Below are 20,671 nucleotides of genomic sequence, written 5' to 3' on the forward strand. Positions count from 1 at the left end.
TCGTACATTGGTACCTTTTGATCATTTGAGATAATTATGTTTTATTTGTTATTTTTTAATGTGTGTTCATTACAAGTTTGAGTAGTGGCCGTTTAAACAGATCTACAGACCAGGCCACCGGTAAACTGGTGCCTTTTAATGATCTGAAACTTCTATATTTTAACTTATTTTTTAATGTGTGTTCATTAGAAGTTTGAGTAGTGGCCGTTTAAACAGCAGATCTACAGACCAGGCTACCGGTAAACTGGTGCCTTTTAATGATCTGAAACTTCTATATTTTAACTTATTTTTTAATGTGTGTTCATTAGAAGTTTGAGTAGTGGCCGTTTAAACAGCAGATCTACAGACCAGGCTACCGGTAAACTGGTGCCTTTTAATGATCTGAAACTTCTATATTTTAACTTATTTTTTAATGTGTGTTCATTAGAAGTTTGAGTAGTGGCCGTTTAAACAGCAGATCTACGGAGAAAGGCTACCGGTAAACTGGTGCCTTTTAATGATCTGAAACTTCTATATTTTAACTCTTTTCATGTTACATCAAATGAGGTTTGTGCCAATGTCTGCACCATGCATAACCCAGAAAATATGAACCATATGGTTGCGAGTTGCTATACAGATCAGTTTAGTGGTGAACCAGTGCCTTTTATTGGTTTGGAATTTTGCAAAATACTGAACAGCAGAATGTATTTCATCTATTAAGGTATATTATGGCAATGAACAAAAGTTCAAATAAGTAGCCAAACCCCATTTGCAAATAGCAACGGACGGAGGGATAAGTCATCTTTTCTCCTCTGATTGAAAACATTGAATTGATGAAACAAGTGTGTTGATGGTACTCTTTTTCCAGGTCTGTTCGTTGGAAGCGATTTTATGAGACATAAATCACGCTGAACATCCGGGTTCGATTCCCTATATGTTTACAATGTGTCAAGCACATTTCTGGTGTCTCCTGCTGTGATATTGCTGGAATATTGTTAAAAGCTGTCAAAACTAAACTCGATCACTCAGCACACGTGTGTTACAAACTTCCTAAACGTCTCATGAGGTACAGGTGTGGGGGCATAGGTGACATAAATAATCTGATGCTATGTTCTGCTTTGATTTGTACCATATGTGTTGATTGTTCCGAACAATAGCTTTGGGGCACTATATCTTCGCACGAAGAGTCATGTCAGACTGTAGATCCTAGCTCTTCCAAGTACACTTTTGCACGCATGTATTTGTTTGATAATCCTCTGAAGCTTATCTTGACTGTTACGACGTAACTTGAAAATCGGTAAAATGTAATAAACTGCGGCAAATTGTAATAAACTGCGGCAAATTGTAATAAAACTGCGGTAAATTGTACTAAAACTGCGGTAAATTGTATTTATTACAATTTACCACAGTGGTTATTACAATTTGCCGCAGTTTTTTCACAATTTACCGCAGAGCAGTTATTAGTTTACCGCAGTTTTATTACAATTTACCGCAGTATTACAATTTACCGCAGTATTACAATTTACCGCTTTATTATAATTTACCGCGGTATTACAATTTACCGCAGTGTTATTACAATTTGCCGCAGTTTATTACGTCGTAATGACTCGTGATGAAAATTCTGAATGTTAGAGTTTTTTTAAACGAGCGAAAGATATCGGAAATATTCATTAAAATTAATGGTTCTGTACTGCTGGATGGCACAAAAATGTGTGTCACACAAGTTAAGTGTATTTGTATCAAGAAAAACAGCAGCCCTGTAGAGTCCATTACTTGACTTGTCTACACAGTTTAGGAAAGGACTTTCTGTTTCCTGATCAAGACCAGACATTTCCCACTCCAAGCCATCAATGTATGATTTTGCATCAAAATGTAAATATGCAATGCTAAAGTAGAGCATGCAGTGAATATTACAGTGAATATTATAAGTGTCGGGTGCATGTCCATATTTTGCAAAAACACAGTATCTAAAGCAACATGACGGCTTGGCTCGATATTTGTATTACCATATATTTGGTTTTGAATCAGAAGTACGTCAAATTAAGAGGGTGTCCCCAAAGCTGGTAACTATAAGCTTCTTTGCAATGGAATAAACCTATACGCATCCTCAAAAGTAACCAAGCAAGTAAACCAGCCTTTGTACTTTTCGATAAATTCAATAAACACATTTATACCATGGAATTCTCTCTCCACTGGAGTGATTGACAACATTCAGGTCAAACATGGCAAATGTGGGGACCACGCTTACGAAATATCAAGCTTGCATCCGAAGTACCAATTTGTCCAACTCACCTTTGGCCTCCATGCCTTAGGTGTAGAATTTCCCTATATTAGTCAGTCACACAGTCTCAGTAAAGCAGAAAGCTTCAGCGTTAGAGACTCGTCACATTCTGAAATGTCAGTCTTGCATCTGAAGTACCAGTTTGTCCAACTCACCTTTGGCCTCCATGCCTTAGGTGTAGTACCTCCCAATATTACACAGTCAGTCTCAGTAAAGCAGAAAGGTTCAGCGTTAGAGACTCGTCGCATTCCCCCAAATTTTGGCATTTGGCGGCGCTTCTCGGGGAACTGCTATTGGTTGTTTGTACCGCATGTAGAAAGGGCAGGGTCCTTGGACTGATAACCAAACAAACGCATTTTGCGGCTTCCATATAGTTTAAATAATAATAATAATAATGAAAACTGTCGATTTATGTTGTGCCAGACTGTCAGCATCATGACCATTCCCGTGAGGTTAAACAGTTATTTTCCTGAACAGTGGATCAGTGTAAACTCGCTTTTCACTATCAGTTCCTTGTAGAGCATACAGCCCAAGATACTGTGAAGCATATGACCATACCGGGTACATATTCATTGCAGAGTGATCAGAGGTATTTCAAACAAAGTCACCTGCCCATTGAGACACTATCATGACTTTAGTGCAGGGCAAGATCATCGTCAGTTCATAGGTGTTACTCTGCCGAAAGATTTCAACTATTCACCTATGCTCTGCAACTGCGCTTGTAATGTAACCTGTGCGCTAAAGCAGGAACGAGGGTACCTCAAACTCATCGCCAAGATGAACATAAGTTGGGGTTAGAGTATGACAGCTCGTTCGTCGAAGTGAGAAGATGATCTTGTGAACAAAGCCCGAGGAGTTTAAGCGTTGCCACCGTGACTCAGCAGTCTAACAACCAGGACTCACTTCACGAGGTGGAGAGGTGTGGTAGTCGACTTGAACAAAAATAAGCTCAAGGAGTGAGTTAGTGAGAGATTGCTGCTTAGATAGGGTCAACAATCTAGCTATATCATTCGCATCAAAGGTGCCCCCCGAGACAAGGGACAATAACACTGACAAGCGACAAAAATATACCAAACTACATATACATGACAAACGAGACGAGGCAATATCCTGAATTGTCCATGAGGGACAAGAAGCATTTGTAAGTCTGAAGTCACTTTTGAGAGAAGGAATTCGAATATATGACGTAATATCGCGTGTGACCCCCGTTGTCTTCATGATGAAGAGACACCTACACACGACGTAATGCAGATCTGTTTAGACTTCTGAGTACGTCATGTGATGTGCATGTGTAATAAATAACGTATATTACATGTTCTAATCTGACAAGAAGTCAGGTCCCTGGAGTCTTGATGTCAGGTCAGGAGAGCAAACTTGTCAAATTTGACGTTGATATTTACTGTCCTGGACAAAGTGACTGATATATAATGGTACGTTTTCATGTCGAAACATGATCTGTGAAGTCTTTTCCTTTCAAGGGAGGAAATCAGAAATAGATCTGAAGCCTCCTCAGTGTAACATAAGCTTATTGGATAAGCATTTCATGGTAAATTCGTCTTTTCCTGACCACAAAGTCTAACCCAAATCATTACTCCGCCAACTCCAAATGGTACAGTCTCCTGAACAGTCAAACCAGTTCTTCGCAAAGTATTGTACGTCTTCACTGAGGTACGGCAGAACACTTGACTCTCAGACTGTCCAGCCACCGTTCCGAGCGCGCCCACCTAATGATTACATGTGGGTGTTGACAAGTCTACTCGACTCCCGGGAAAGTTTATATGCTCGTATTTTATGGTGACGGAATCGTTGGTATACAGTCAAGCATCTAACTACATGCCCGAGGGCTATTAAGGGTACAGTCTAGTAGCGGATCCTCAAATGAAGGATACTCAAATACCGATCTTCTTTGGCTGTGGTGACAAATGATGTTCCCATTGTCTGCCGATATCATGGCAGCATCCTTGATTGTTTTAAAGAGGGCAACCAATTGCAAAGTCTCCGACAGCGGCACGATCACTGATGTCCAGCTGGACCACACCAATGGTCCTTTATCCCTCTTCCAACTTACGATGTTTGCGAATTAGGTCGTTTTACATGGATTTCAGTAACCAAAGCATTATTTGAAGTTGCACCCTTGTCAATCTTCGATGTATTTTACACGTATGAGGAATATTGTTTCGTGTTGCAATCCTACGGAAGCGTAGTAGGGCCACGGTGAAAATCTTTTTTGGTCTTACTATCTCCTACGTAGTACTTAATATCTCCTACGTAGGACTTAGTATCTCCTACGTGGGACTTAATATCTCCTACGTACGACTTAGTATCTCCTAAGTAGGACTTAATATCTCCTACGTAGGACTTAGTATCTCCTACGTAGACTTACTCCCTACGTAGGGAGATAGTATATCTCCTACGTAGGACTTAGTATCTCCTACGTGGGACTTATCTCTCCTACGTAGGACTTAGTATCTCCTACGTAGGACTTAGTATCTCCTACGTAGGACTTAATATCTCCTACGTAGGACTTAGTATCTCCTACGTAGGACTTAGAATCTCCTACGTAGGACTTAATATCTCCTACGTAGGAGATGATCTCCTACGTAGGACTTAATATCTTACGTAGGACTTAGTATCTCCTACGTAGGACTTAGTATCTCCTACGTAGGACTTAATATCTCCTACGTAGGACTTAATATCTCCTACGTAGGACTTAGTATCTCCTACGTAGTACTTAATATTTCCTGTAGGAGATGATCGATATACGTGTATATAGATTAATCTGAAACGGTCGACTTAAATCCCTTAAGTAGGACTTAGTATCTCCTACGTAGGAGTTAGTATCTCCTACGTAGGACTTAGTATCTCCTACGTAGGACTTAATATCTCCTACGTAGGACTTAGTATCTCCTACGTATATCTTAGTATATATCAGGACTTAATCAGTATATCAGGACTTAATATCTCCTACGTAGGACTTAGTATCTCCTACGTAGGACTTAATATCTCCTACGTAGGACTTAGTATCTCCTACGTAGGACTTAATATCTCCTACGTAGGACTTAATATCTCCTACGTATATCTCCTAGATATTAATCAGGACTTAATATCTCCTACGTATATCAGATATATCTTACGTATATCTACGTACGTAGGACTTAGTATCTCCTACGTATATCAGATATTAATCAGGACTTAATATATATATCAGGACTTAACATCTCCTACGTAGGACTTAGTATTTCCTGAAGGAGATGATCGATATACGTGTATATAGATTAATCTGAAACGATCGACTTAAATCCCTTAAGTAGGACTTAGTATCTCCTACGTAGGAGTTAGTATCTCCTACGTAGGACTTAGTATCTCCTACGTAGGACTTAATATCTCCTACGTAGGACTTAATATCTCCTACGTAGGACTCTCCTACGTAGGACTTAATATCTCCTACGTAGGACTTAATATCTCCTACGTATATCAGATATATTCATCAGGACTTAATACGTATATCAGGACTTAATATCTCCTACGTAGGACTTAGTATCTCCGTAGGACCTAATGTAGGACTTAATATCTCCTACGTAGGGACTTAGGACTTACGTATCTCCTACGTAGTACTTAATATCTCCTGGGACTTATGTATCTCCTACGTAGGACTTAGTATCTCCTACGTATATATCATTAATCAGGACTTAATACAGGACTTAATATCTCCTACGTAGGACTTAACATCTCCTACGTAGGACTTAGTATCTCCTACGTAGGACTTAGTATCCCACCTACGTAGGACTTAATACGTATCTCTCCTACGTACGTAGGGACTTAATATCTCCTACTTAGTATCTCCTACGTAGGACGAATTAATATCTCCTACGTATATCAGATATATTCATCAGGACTTAATACGTATATCAGGACTTAATATCTCCTACGTAGGACTTAGTATCCCCTACGTAGGACTTAATATCTCCTACGTAGGACTTAGTATCTCCTACGTATATCAGATATTATATCTCCTACGTAGGACTTAATATCTCCTAAGTATATTAGATATATTCATCAGGACTTAATACCTATATCAGGACTTAATATCTCCTACGTAGGACTTAGTATCTCCTACGTATATCAGATATTAATCAGGACTTAATACGTATATCAGGACTTAACATCTCCTGCGTAGGACTTAATATCTCCTACGTAGGACTTAGTATCTCCTACGTAGTACTTAATATTTCCTGTAGGAGATGATCGATATACGTTTATATAGATTAATCTGAAACGATCGACTTAAATCCCCAGACACGCACACAATCTCCTGTTTCACTGTTTCAGTCACTGTGAGAGTCTACCAGTCATTTGTTTCATTCACTATTAGAGTCTACAGTTATGTGTTTCATTTACTGTTAGAGTCTACTATCATGTGTTTCATTTACTATTTGAGTCTACTGTTTCCTTCACTATTAGAGTCATGTGTTCAACTAATTGTTGCACATTACTGTGTGGGACCGACTGTTATACTTTACTGCCTTGCGTTCAGTTTGCTCTACTATTACGCGTTGCAGTTAGTTCACTGTTATATGTTGCACTTTGTTACACTTTACTATTATGCGTTGGATATTTCAGAGGTCGTTGCACATGAATCATAATCTGCGTGTACAGACGTGTCTTAGACTATCGGTGGCAATCTATGTGTACGTATCCCCTTATATTTATACAAATAATGATAATGACAATTCTTTGCCTTTTAGAATTTCGTATTGTTTTACGCCGCACTCAACACTTGTCCACCCCAGTCAAGTCAACCTGTAAACAATTACAAAAAAAGCCGCAAACGAGCGTTGCATCCGATCCAACCTAGCCCCATCAAGACAAGCAACAACTTGCGGAGGTCATGTTATAACCCGAGTTTCATATCAGAACCTCACCCCAACCATCCCACCCACCACTCTCTCTCTCTCTCCCTCTCTCTCTCTCTCTCTCTCTCTCTCTCTCTCTCTCTCTCTCTCTCTCTCTCTCTCTCTCTCTCTCTCTCTCTCTCTCTCTCTCTCTCTCTCTCTCTCTCTCTCTCTCTCTCTGATCTCCTCGGAAAAGAGTACCAACAGTAATTATTCAGCTAGAAGGTATTTTTTCTATCCTTCTGAGGTTGTTCCGCGTCCTTCCCACTATTACATTGAATACCGAAGGCAAGGTTCCAAACCTGAGACAAGTACAGCATTATTTCCCAGTAAGTGACAACAATTAAAAACAATCCTGGTCAAACTGTGCATGGAACACCAGTGGTCTCCATCTATATTGAGTGGCAGTTTACTCAAGTCTGCCTTGAATGAGACATCAAGCAATGGGTCGGAGTCCTGTCTGATTCCTAAACCCGAGAGACTTCTGAGTGAGAACCTGGGTCTTAAGTCACTAAGTGGGTAGGTAGGTCAGGTTGGGTGACTTGATTGATTGCATGTCACGGTGTCCTCATTTTGCAGAATCGATGCTATGTTGATTGTGGATTTGCTGAAATATTGCTGAAAGAGTCATCGAACAACAAAGATTTGAATAAGACGTATTGCACAGGTGAACATTACAATAAATTTGAAATTCTCTCGAAGTTAAGTTGTTTACCATTTGGATGCCCATTTCATAATAGAGACTTGTTTTTAAATATCTTACTTGCCGCTGAATATATATATATATACATTGGACTGCTAACAGTATATTAGAATGTGTTCATCGATATCAACATTATTGGTATTATTGTGACACACACACACACACACACACACACACACACACACACACACACACACACACACACCACCACCACCACACCACACCACACCACACCACACCACACCACACCACACACACCAGAACTGTGCGCACATGTTTCCAGCTGTGGTAAACTGCTTTTGGCAGCAGTCGGTATACAAATACCTCCAACATGAAGCTGAAGGCCGTGCAAATTTTGATACTGTTGTTAATAGTAACGTCACCTACTTATTTACTCGGCGACCTTCGGTGTCGTTGTGAATGAGTCTCATTTGTATCGGATAGGGTTTTAAACCTTGCATATAATAGTTCAACGAACACAGATTAAGACATTCAAATTGTAGAAGGAGAAAAAGAACACCTTCGATGTAAGTCCCACGAAAAAGACATAATGTGGAAAATAGAACCACAACATACATCATATGCAATAGATTACGCACGAGGAATTCAAATTATCCCAGATCTAAATTTGCGTAAGTTTGTACCCTATTGCTTTAATGAGGAGGACAAATGGAATTATGATATGATATATGCACGTTTTCAAGACGATGATATATATGGATTGCATGAGATTTGACTAAATATAAATGATTGCCTTGGTGGCGATCAATCTCTGCTTTGTCGGTAAGCGAAATCACTACGTTGATGTCAGTGTCAATGGGATTCCGATTGTAATTGACAAATTGACTTATCTGTGATGGTTATTCGTCATAACCTTTTCCTGTCATTTTTTTCAGATGTTTTTCGTATCCAGCAATAGTCGAATACCAACTGTCCTGTCAAAACTAAACATGACTGTATATATTTTACGTTTAGGGGGAATTCAGGGTTGACTGAAAAGGATTTAGGTGGTATAGAATTGGCAAGATAAATTATATTTTCTGAGATATATTAGCCCTTGTACCTTGTAAAGGTTTTTTCGCATTAAATGCCTTGTGTGAAAGAGAAACTAAAAAAGTAATGGAAAAGCACTTCAAGCTTTCGTTCAGAAAGAAAAGAATCTGTTCTGCTACTCGGAAGTTAAAACTTGTCTTTGATGTCTGAGATGTTCTTCCTGTGGACTATTAAGTAGGACATGAATTTCAAGAAATCAATTTCAGAACAACTCAGATGGGAAGGTCATCTGAGAACTGATCCTTCCATTGCATGTGACTATGTGTCAGGAGCCTACTAAAACATCCGCACGGTACACTTTCCCCAATATTGAATGCTTGTAATGATGACAGAAAGAAACATATTGTTTCGTGGTCTTTGGTGAGCGCTCATGCAATGTGTAAGGTTTCTCATGGCCTAACTACCAAAGTCCATCACACAGACTGATATTTAGAAAGAAGATGCATTTGTAACAGGGGGTTTCAATAGATACAGAACATTTTTTTCAACACAGTGCATACTGAGATGTGTATGAACATACCTCTTTGTAGTTATGACAAACAGTTAAAGGGTATTTCCGATTTTGTTTAGCTTGTTATATATGTGGTATTTTGTCATTGGAAATTCGGGTGAATGTGGAAGCTAGTTCCGTTGTGCAATACTGACTATATCATAAGCATTTGTTATCAGTGTCATATGGACATGTCTGACATGTGAAAATCCAATCTGTCCTGCCAAGTCTGTTGATAGTTGATAGTCTATAAGAAATTTGAGGTTGATTTTGTTGATTGCAAAGAACTGCTGGACGGTACAGTGATGGGAGTAAACCAGGTGAAATCGTTCACCAAGTCTACCCAGAGTCGGTCATTTGTGGAGAAGCTTCCTTAGAAGCCATTGCATGGTGTGTACATGCAGTGTGTGGAACAGAAGAGCAATCCAACCGACTCCTTCGCCTGGATGAAGTCTGCTGGTCTTAAATGTGAAACTGAGGGCTTTCTTTTTGCTGCCCAGGACCAGTCACTTCCCACTCACAATCGCCAAAATGTGATTCTTAAAGAAAATATCAATATGAAATGCCGACTGTGTAATGAATTTAAAGAGGCAGTCCAACACCTTGTCGGTGTTGGCACAAACAGCATATCTTAAACTACATAATGGTATGGCTCGATGCTCCTACTACCGAATTTCTGCCAACAAACCTGATCTTGGCCTTTTTGATAAAGCCAATGAATCTATTTATATCATTGAGTTTTCTGTCCCTTTTGACAGCAACGTGATTGGCAAGATTCGGGAAACTTATGCTTAATTCGCGGACTTCGCCTTTGAAATGTCTCAGCTTGACTCCCGATTGTTCTCGGTGCCCTTGGTTTGGTACCTCCTGATCTCTTGGCGCAGATCAGGACAGTGCCCGTGTTCTCCACCAGGAGCACAGCCCTTCTGACACTCTGGGCAATGCAGGAGGCTGCAGTGTTGGGGAGTCTACATATTCTCCGGAAAGTTCTTGGTGGGTTCGACAAGGCAGGATTTCCTGGTAGAGGGGACAAGGACCCTGTGCTGATGATGAACCTTACCAGCCTGACTGTGCCAGGATCACCCAAACCCTATAATATGTAAAACATAATAATAATGGATTTATATGGCGCCTGGTATCCAACTCGAAGTTGTTCAACGGCACATCACAAAGTCAAGGAGGGATAAGCATCTGAAAAGAGATAGGCTTTCAGCAGTCTGCGGAAGGAGTCAATTGTTTCTGCACATCTTATCTTCAGGGGAGTGGAGTTCCAGATGGTTGGGACAGAAGCAGAAAAGGCGTGACTTGCTTGTTTTGTCCTGGTATTTGGGATGACAAGTTGACCTTGTTCTCCGACCGTAGACTCCGTGCAGGTGTGGAGAAACTGATCAAGTCCCTGGGGGTATACAGGGTAGTCCGGATCATTAACTGCACCATATGTGAGAGACAGCGTCTTGAACTTTACTTTATCCTTTGCTCAACAGGCAGCCAGTGAAGCTGTTTCAGGACTGGTGTGATGTGGTCCTTTGGCTCGGTCCTGGTGGTCACCCTCGCCGCTATGTTTTGGACTTTCTGCAGACCTCGGTTGTTTCCAACTCCGTACAGTAGTGAGTTGCTATAGTCCAGTCTCGATGCTTTATAGCAGTGGACTAGATAGCAGCTTTGTCGTATCTGTGTCAAGGGAGCGTCGGATCTTCCCGATGTTCCTCAGATGGATGTTTGCTGTGCTGCATGTGTTCAGAGCTTGCTGGTCTGGTGACATTGTCTCAGTAAACACGACTCCGAGATTCTCAACCTTGCTGGTAGGGTGTATGCTTGAGTCACCAATCGTGAGTGGGGATGTTGTCACTTTATTTAACTGTGCCCTGGTGCCGATGATTATGTACTCCGTTTAGTCATCGTTCGATCTCGGGAAGTTCACGGACATCCACTTGCGAATATCTGCAAGGCATGCTTCAATCTGATGTCGGCAGAGCGGTACAGCAGTAGGTACGACACTGATGTATGGCTGACTGTCGTCAGCATACCCGTGTCGAAGTCATGTCATCTGATGATATCAGTGAGAATAACACTGGGTCAAGAACTGATCCTGTTCCACTGATTCCGGTGGTGTTTTCCAATCTGTTGAGTAGTATCTGGTGGTCGACCATGTCAAAGGCTGTTGATAGGTTGAGTAGTACAAGTAATACTACCACCTGTCGATCCATACTCCTCAGGATGTCATGTTGCTGTTTCCGTACTATGCCTGGTCTTGTATGAAGACTGATATACCTCTATCAGGTTATGACTGACAATATATTCGTTTAGTTGTCTCAAGTCAAGCTTTTCCAAGACTTTGGATGGAAACTGTAAATTAGAAACGGGGCGGTAGTTTTTCGGAGTGGGTCGAATTGGGTTTGAGGCTCGGTTTCTTCAAAAGTGGTCTGATCAATGCTTCTTCGAAGTCTGTAGGCACTACTCCCTGACTCAATGCCGTATTGAGGACAGATGTCACGGCCTGTGGAAGGGTGTCCAAATAGCGTGTAAGTAGTCACATTGGTATCGGATCCAATGGACAGGACTTCCCAGGCGAATCTTACATTATCCTCTCAACCTCAATGTGGTCCGCTGCCCGAAACGTGGCCATTCTTGTGCCTACGAAGGTTTTGGCCTCACCAAGAGGAGATCCAAGCACAGATGATGTCAGCGCTTCAGATCGCAATCTTCTAACCTTGTCAGTAAAGAAACCACCATTGAATCAGATTGTTCTTTTGACTGAAATGTGAACAGATGAATCGGTTTCTGATTGTAAGACATACCTGACCTTCCTAGTGAAATAAGCTTGTACAAATACGTCGAATGATAGATGTATATATTGCTGGGGAAGCATTCCAAGTGGAATGTTCCGACAAGAGGAATTGATAAAGGATTTCAGGCGCGTAGCAAGCCACTTTTTTCGTATAAGCCCGATAGGTTGCAAAGCTTTATATTTAGATAGCATTGAGGACTTGCCCAACCTTTTTAGGAACAATCATGAGTAAGCGCGTGCTTTTTTGATAATGTAGCTACGCCCTGGATTTGCTTGAATTCTTACTTGCTCAGAAACGGGTCGAGTTCAGTTCTGTCAAAACATTTGATTTTTCAACGTTGTACACCGTGATGCCACATGACAAACTTAAGGAAAAACTTCATTCCGTGATCCATATAGCACAATTGTAGATATAGGTGGTGAACAAAATATACCTACAAAATATACCTACCTATCTACCTTTGGAGGTTCAGGAGAATTCGTCAATAATGAAAGCAAATGTCATTTGAAGCACACTGAAAAAACAATTCTCAAAGTGAAAATTCTGGACTCAAGATTTGACGGTAAAAGATTTAGACAAGAAGTGTGCTCCCAGTCTTGCGCATCTTTGTCTGTATGTCTGTGAATCGGAATTTCTGCTCGGATTGGCAAAATCAAAACAAGGTAATTTGGCCAAAATATCTAACTTCATGTATATCGATGATCTATTGTCGTTAAAAAACCATCAAATATCTCATTCTCTTCCACTTACGTACCCAGCTGAAATAAATGAGACTACCTCATTTGCTTCATATTTTGATCAATGCATTAATATTTTTAAAAAAACTCTCCACAAGGCTGTATGACAAAAGGGATGATTTCATCAATCCAGCAATCAACTTTCCTTTTATGTCGAGCAATATTCCAACGGCTCCAGCCTTTTGTGTTTACATTAAAAACATTTGAGGTACAACCGAGCGTGCTCTTTTTACCAGGATTTCAAAGAGCGTTACACGACAAAAGTTCCATCAAGGATACAACATTCAAGGAGTCAGTGAAGCTTTAAAAAAGGTTTATGGTACACATGTGGATATGATAAAAATGATGTCCGATACGATTCCGTATTTTGACTTAGACGTTCCCAATTATTTTTCAAATGATTAATGGACTAGCCTTTACGCTCACTATTTGATACTGACTAACAAACACATGCTCTGTCATCGCATCTCATTGTGTCAATGACAGGATTGTCTGTTCCACACTCACTTGTTTGCAGACTGTGTCCTACCGCTGTAATACTGCTAAATGCGGTGTCAAACAAGCACTTACTCACAATATAGTCAGCCTCTGTCTTTTATAGAGATTTCTTACGGATATGGAAAGTATTTTGTCGTCTCTATTGTGGAGATGTTGCAAATCCTAGAAATTCCGCGAGAAACTTTGCCAGAAATTTACATTCTTGAAAGTGCAAACCGAAAAGACAAGTATCCACGTGAATTGGTAGGATCAATCTATATTCCTGTACTCAAAACTCAAACTCCTATAGAACACCATATGCATGTGTTTATACACATTCAAGAAACAATATGCCTCAGGCCTACAGTACACTATATACATTTGTTTATACACTGAAGAAACAATATGCTTTCTGTGTACAAATGTGTAGAAAAGTGGTAGTATTGGCATGCTACTTTCTTGCCTAAATGTCCTATTCCACACGAATGGTTACCGTATCTATTAGTGATGCGTTTCTTCAGTGAACTGCTTTGGTCTTTTGCTTCAGAAACCAGTACTTTCCTCAGTCCAACATGTGGTCATGAAAACGTAACAAATTTATAAAACCCAAATCATCAAAAGGCCTCATTTATATATTTTCATTTTCGGAGTTTGAAAACAAACACTATATAATTTTCAGTATAACTCTTGCTTTTCATTAAAACTTGAAATATAACATTATTCCAAATCCGAGGTTCCAGATAGCCTACACACTGATTCCTATAGCAAGTTTAATCTAGAACTATTCAACGGCTTAGATGTTCTATCTTAGGACAGACGTACGGACATATTTTTCGGTTTGAGAATGCACCTTTTGTTGTTATCACTTGGGTTTTTTCTTTAAATACAAAAAAATGTTTCTAAGTCTCAATTGAATTAATCATAATGGTTAATGGCTGGACATGATTTTGACGGTGCGTTTGCTGGAACCTGCAATGTACACGATTCCTCGTATGGAATGTTTATGCACCTTTTAGTACAGCAGAAGAATTGACATCCCTTCTGGTACTATATTTAGAGTCAAGCCGAAAAAGGTGGCCGAACTGATGCATGGTTTGGGCAGATTGCGTCCTCCGTATGCATTCTGGCCTTATACATATACCTTATACACAAAATTATCTTAATCCATTTTCTTTGATCACACAATTGCAATGGTGATGCTTACATACACTGGCTATATCTTGTCAGCTGGAAGAACTACAAACTTTTCCTAAGGACAGCCAAATTAAGAATGGCAACTGGATAGAAGATAATATTTAAATTACTATATACAGGTTTCCTCTTTTTGAGTTTCTCCCAATGCCAACATCACACAATTACATAACCCAAACATTCACTAGGTTCATCTCTTTTGATAACTTTGCATACATTTCGACTGCCTTTCGAAGCTTTCAAAATTGTCAAAGCCCAACACATAGCAGTCTGTTGACGATAAATTGGGTCACAATTGAATGCCTGACAAAGGATTTTTGTCAACACTTAGGACTTCAACTGAGAATTATATGACAGGGCGTGTTCGACAAAACCGTCTCAGCGCTAAGACGACCGTAACACCATATTAAAACGCTGAGTTAGTGTAACGATAGCACTCATACAGCCATGCGAAACGGGTCCAAGGATAGCAAACTGTGTTATTAGTTTCTGAGTTTAGGGATTTCATCCTGAACTTCCACTTTTACGTTCAATATGACGTCGCTACAGTGTTGGTGGTTCCTGGATTTTGAAATAGTACGGCACACTGATGGGCAATGATTGGGTTTTAGAATGTCTAACCAATGTGATGTGTATATTGAATAATTGTTCAGTAGGAATGCTGTGAAAAGTGAAATCATAACAGTTTACTGATGTGTTTATTCAAAAGCCATTGGACCGATCCTGTTAACGCTTGCATATGTGCCGTAACATTATGACATCGCCATTTCTGGAGGTGCGACTGTAATGTGCCCAAAATATGTTGAACTTTGAAAAGTTCGTGAAACAGAGTTTGGATGTTGAACATGACAAAGCAATTACGACAATATGGTGAAATTTGCATAATGCCAACAGGCAAGTTTACAGACCTCGAACTCGTTTTGGCAATGTTTGTGCATCAAATTGGAATGGTCGAAAACTTGCAAGTGACATGAATATAGCAGGCTATATTTCTGTCACAGGAGCTTTCTTCCAGCATTTCAACATTTTGCGACACCGTTGTCCCCAAATTTGCCCTTTCGCACATCTTTTCTCTATGTCCAGTTAACGCTTTCTGAACACTTTCTTAAGTATTGAATCTGTATGGATACTTACCCAATATAACAATTATACTCAAATATTAACCCACCAATCCTACTGACGTAAACCAGATTGTCCACACTGCAAGGCCAACCAAAAGTAGCTCATTAGCTGTGACAATGTCCTCACCGGACTAGTATCCCAACATTGGGCTCTCATTTGTTCAGAGAGGTCTAATTGCCGCTTGGGCCTCTTTAATGACCACACAGAGGATTTATGGCAGAAATCGACTGTCTAGTGTAAACTCCTGATGACTGCAGATGCGAGCTAGGAACATTTACCTTCACACCGACAGGCCATTAAGTCTCTTCACGAACCTTACATCGATATAGCCTGTCCTGAGGTGTCACGCGCTTAACACACATGGGTTTGTCAACTTGTATCGACCAATAGATACATAAACAAAACTGATGTCCCATTCTTTTCAGCAAATGTGTTAATTTACAAATGTGTTCATTCTTTTCAGCAATTGTGCTTATTAACAGACGTGTTAATCCCTTTTAGCAATTGTGTCAATACATCAAATTTGTTCATTCTCTTCAACAATTGTGTTAATTTATAAATGTGTTTTCTAGTATTGAAATCACAGCTTGCATATTAAATTATGAGAACATGAGACACACAATGTACACATAGGTCGCTGACTTATTTCAGTAACACGTAGAGTATATAACCAAAAAGAGAGATTTTGTATTAATACGAATGGAATCATAGTGTTTCAGAAACGCTTTATAACGCGAATCGAATGGGAAATTGATCGGATATAAAACCAGAATTTCTTAAATTCAAGTTATAATTGAAAACCCCTTTCAGCACTAAAACGGTTTTTGATCTATCTGTTTCGACAAATATCGTCTTCACGCTGTTGTCATGAGACATTTTACGTCACAGCTTTATATTAAATACTAAGCATCAAAGTTTAGGAAGTACGTAAATCAGCAAACCTGCTCCAGCAATGAATTCTATTATGAGATTACATGAGAGTCGCAATGCACATCAGTCACAGACCAAGTCGGAGTCCTACAGTTCTAACACGGCCCACGCTCCCTATACCCGTCTGTCATGTTTACGTTGTCAATAGAGCATTCCATCGTGTGTACTTAAAGACTATTTGTAAAGACCAAAAGCCAGGAGAGAAGGAACAAATTCTTTGATTTAGTGTCCAAAATGGCACTTTGCCAAAATAAACAATGGAATATGCAAACTTGCCCTCAAACGTTATAACAAACAATTTTTAAAAACATATCCTCTGTGTGTAGGTGTACGTTTTATAACCTTTTTCCAAAAACTCTCTCTCTTCTGGCTCATGTATGACGTTCTGCCTTTTCCCTCGGCGGCTTCCTTTGTATGTTCACATTCATGGCAAGATTTCCTTTGGCACCAGTTGTCTTAACTTCTACCGGAGGTTGTATGCCACTGAATATGAAGCCGGGTTCTAAACTCCGTGAGATTCGCTCAGACAACGTAATCAGCCAGTCCTAGAGATTACTCTTTATTTGTAAGATGGGAAATGTCCACAGGACAGTCATGAAGTGCAGTGTGGGAGCTATGGACAGTAGGAGTTAATTTTGTTGGGTATATGGTGTGAATAATTCCACGACGACGACGTGAACACTTTAACCTACTTTGAAGCTGGTTAACAGACTGTAATCCTGAAGACCAAAGGTCGTAAACACGATTTGCCATTCTGAAAGCCCACCAACTCTCACCCCTCATTTGACACACACATAACCCCATGCCCATGTCGTTAGTCAAATTAAGGGGACCAATCTCAACACGAATATTGATCACGTTCCATCGTGGTCTTGCAAACAGCTCGTGCAGTTAAACGAACATCGGTTTTCCATCTTGCAGGTCCATAAAATATGAGAGGTTTTACATTTCTGATATATTGACATTAATTAAGGTGGTATAGCATCATAGGTCTTGTGCAAAGAGCAACGGTATGGTTGTGCATTACGACAATCAATCACCCAGCTTACGTTTGTGTATTTGAATGAAAGTCCATGAGGATCTGGATCTCAATACGTCCTCAACACACCATGCATGTATGAGGCGACTAACGAGATCGGATGGTCAGGGTCGCCGACCTTCCTAATGCATGTCATTGTGCGCCATCAGATCGATATCAATATTGTCCATCAGTGGATTGTCTGCTCTTGACTCGATTTATTTACAGAACTCTTATTGGTGAGTGTTGTGCTAAGAAGTAGAAACATACACACATGGAATGAGGAAATAACACGAACACAAGCTTCCGTAAATGTGGATTAGTATAGGCCTTTATTGCATGTCTGTTTTATGTACCGGAATATTAGTGATGACGATTCAAAGTGGTCCTATTCAGTTCTTTGATAGACATTTAGAAGGTGTGAACATGGGACAAAGCTGTTTTATATCAATTTATGTTCCGGAATAATGGCGATGGTCCTATTCAGTTCTTTGATAGGCATTTAGAAGGTGTGAACGTGGGACAAAGTTGTTTTATATCAATTTATGTTCCGGAATAATGGTGATAGTCCTATTCAGTTCTTTGATAGGCATTTAGAAGGTGTGAACGTGGGACAAAGCTGTTTTATATCAATGTTTGTTCCGGAATAATGGCGATGGTCCTATTCAGTTCTGTGAGGGGTGAGTGACAAACATGAGTCAAACAGTTTGGGATATAAAATCCGCTCTTTTGTGAACACGACGTTTCGGAGTTACTTCTTACTCCTCCTTCCTACCCTTACTCCTTGCTCCTATTCAGTCACTTTTTTAGAAATGCGATGCAGCCCATCTGATCTCCATTGTCCTTCGTGGTATTTCATTAATTGGCTATCCCGGTCTGAGACAAATGAGTGAACAAATCCATGAACAGATAATTGATAATGTGTATGACAGTGATGACATCGACGAGATGATTTATAACGGCTCGTAAGGAGGGTTGTTAATAAATTCGTATAGAGCTATGAACGCCATCTGATCTGCTGTGAAATGTAATAAAAATTTAAAACTATAATGTAGACTAACGTCCAAAGAAGCTTGACAGCCGATTTTATGCTCGATAGCGAAAAAACAACAAAACATAAAATAATAAATCATAATAAACGGTATTGTAATTATCAATATGTGCTGAAACAAACAGCCATAACAATACATTGAACAATGAATTTAATATGCCTGGTAATGTCCATGTGTGGTACACAAAACAGCTTTTCAATACCTGTCCAAATGGTCAGCTCAGCAGGACATTAGCAGTATGAGGCCTGGCATTGTCGGGTTGGAACATGATACCCCGTACACTGCTGACGAAGGAATAGAAGCATGACAGGGCGTAGCATCTCATCTCTGCAGAGTACGGCATTCAGGTTACCATCAATGATGACCAATGGCGTTCTCTCGTCACCACAAATGCCTCCCCACACCATGGCACTCTTCCCCCAAAGGGTAAACCTCTTGAACGCAACAACGTACAGTACGTTCCGTCTTTGACGATAAACACGTTGTCTGCCATCAGAATGGAACATGCAGGACATGTTCTCGTCGGGAAAAGGACGCGCTGCCAATTATGACGTCGCCAATGCCTCACTGTTCTTGCCCATCTCACTCTTCGACGACGATGTTCATTTGTCAAAAGCGGGCCTCTGTAGGGTGTGTAGATTCTGATACCGGTTGCCCTTAGTCGTCTTGCTACTGTCTCTCTGCTGACCTCAAAATCCAAAGCATTCGACGTCGATGATGTAACAGGCAAGAATCTGTTACGCGGGTGCAAGGTGCGTAGGTAGCGATCTTCAGGGGGCGTGTCTGTTGTCCAACCTGTTATTCTGGACCAAGCTGCCCACAGTATTACGCGAGCAGTTCAATGTTCTTGCAACATGGGTCTGTGGTGCCCCCATTTGTAGCGTTCCTATGGCCCTCTCACACTGGTCTTGTGTTAACCTGGGCGTTTCTTTTGTGGTTTTTCTAAATACTGCATCTCTAACACGTGAACTGAACATTTTTATGCCATGTACAATTTCTAAACGCGAAAATCACGTGTGTGTGTGTGTGTGTGTGTGTGTGTGTGTGTGTGTGTGTGTGTGTGTGTGTGTGTGTGTGTGTACATGATACTGCTTTTATACTAGGCACATAAAGAAACTGTGCATACAAAAATTTAAAATCGAAATTTATCAAACCTGTGTAGACACATAAGGATTTAAACTCAGAGATTAGTAACATGTATCCAACATGCATGCACGTGCCACGTTCCGAGACGTCAGTGAGTTCGTCCTTGAGACGTGCAATACGTTGTTGCACGTGCATTCCGGGAAAGAGAAACAGAGCAAATGAATGCCACACAATACTGTCACTTTGGAAAGCTCAACCCCTGCCCTTCACACTGCAGTGATGACTGCCCGAACCATCCAAGGACTTCGCCGTATCCACCCCATCACAGTTCGACAACGTTTACGTCATCACAGGATCAGACCACGACGTCCCGCCATACGGCCTATCCTGACACAACGTCATCGACAAGCTCGCCGAATGTGGTGCCGAAATCATGTCCGCAGACCATTGTTTTGGTGGAGCAATGTTGTTTTTACAGATGAGTCCAGGTTTAACATTTCCCATAGTGATGGACGTCAACGTGCCTATAGACGCGTGGGAGAACGTTATGCACAGGCCTGTGTCTTGGAGAGAAATCGCTTTGGTGGTGGTGGTTCCGTGATGATATGGGTGAATTAACAGCACGCCAAAGAACTCCTTTGGTGATTGTTCGGGGCAACTTAACTGGTGTGGGCTACATGGATCAGATTCTTCGACCTGTGGCAATTCCTTTTCTGCAATGTCATGGCCCTTGGTTAACATTCCAACAGGACAATGCCCGCCCTCAAACGGCAAGGGTTGCTATGGATTTCTTGCAACACCACAACGTTGACTTACTGCCTTGGCCTGCAAATTCACCGGATCTATCCCCGATAGAGCATGTTTGGGACGA

The 20,671-nt window shown here is 40.6% G+C and overlaps 1 protein-coding gene across 1 annotated transcript in view; it reads left to right on the forward strand.

Moving 5' to 3' along the window:
• LOC124291057 (neuronal acetylcholine receptor subunit alpha-10-like) overlaps positions 1 to 20,671 on the forward strand; it is a 54,629-nt gene that overhangs the window by 20,624 nt on the left and 13,334 nt on the right. The window lies entirely within an intron of this gene.

This window comes from Haliotis rubra, unplaced genomic scaffold, assembly GCF_003918875.1.
Source record: "Haliotis rubra isolate DU_JTF1 unplaced genomic scaffold, ASM391887v1 Scf48, whole genome shotgun sequence".
Lineage (NCBI taxonomy): Eukaryota > Metazoa > Mollusca > Gastropoda > Lepetellida > Haliotidae > Haliotis > Haliotis rubra.